This window comes from Trachymyrmex cornetzi, unplaced genomic scaffold (assembly GCF_001594075.2).
Source record: "Trachymyrmex cornetzi isolate Tcor2-1 unplaced genomic scaffold, Tcor1.1 scaffold583, whole genome shotgun sequence".
NCBI classification, from domain to species: domain Eukaryota; kingdom Metazoa; phylum Arthropoda; class Insecta; order Hymenoptera; family Formicidae; genus Trachymyrmex; species Trachymyrmex cornetzi.
The window spans coordinates 1-567 of NW_017299896.1; positions in this window are offsets into that span (position 1 = coordinate 1).

Consider the following 567-nt stretch of genomic DNA (forward strand, 5'->3'; position numbering starts at 1 on the left):
GCTCATTTATATTTTTACTTCCTCTATCCATCATTGTTAATCTCTTAACTTGTTTATTCTTCTTTGCATTATTAACTACTTTCCACATTTCGTCTTCGTCCTTAGACATTATCTTTTTAGTAATTATATCAAAATTTTCCTCCGTTACCATCATCCTCTTCTCACTCCTCGTATCCTCTTCTTCCATCTCACTCTTCCTCATTTCCTGCAGAGGTCCTATCGCAACCGGTGCACGGTCTGGTACATGACTATTATTATTATTATTTTTTTAAATTCCCCCTTTCGATGGGGGACCTACAGAATTTACGCGACTTGCCTATATTTAATCAAATAGCCCTAGCCAAATCAATTCTCAATTAAACACCTCCAAACTAAACTTTTCTAAAACTTCCACAGAGAAAAGCAAAGCCTCAACGAAAACACGTCTGAACTCTACAACAGATCAACTCAGTCTCTCAAACCTTTATGCCTCTCACATAAAAACAACACATGCTATATAGTCAAAACTGTGAACATATGATCGTGACGAGTGTACCAACACAACAAAAAAAAATTTTGAAATTAGAG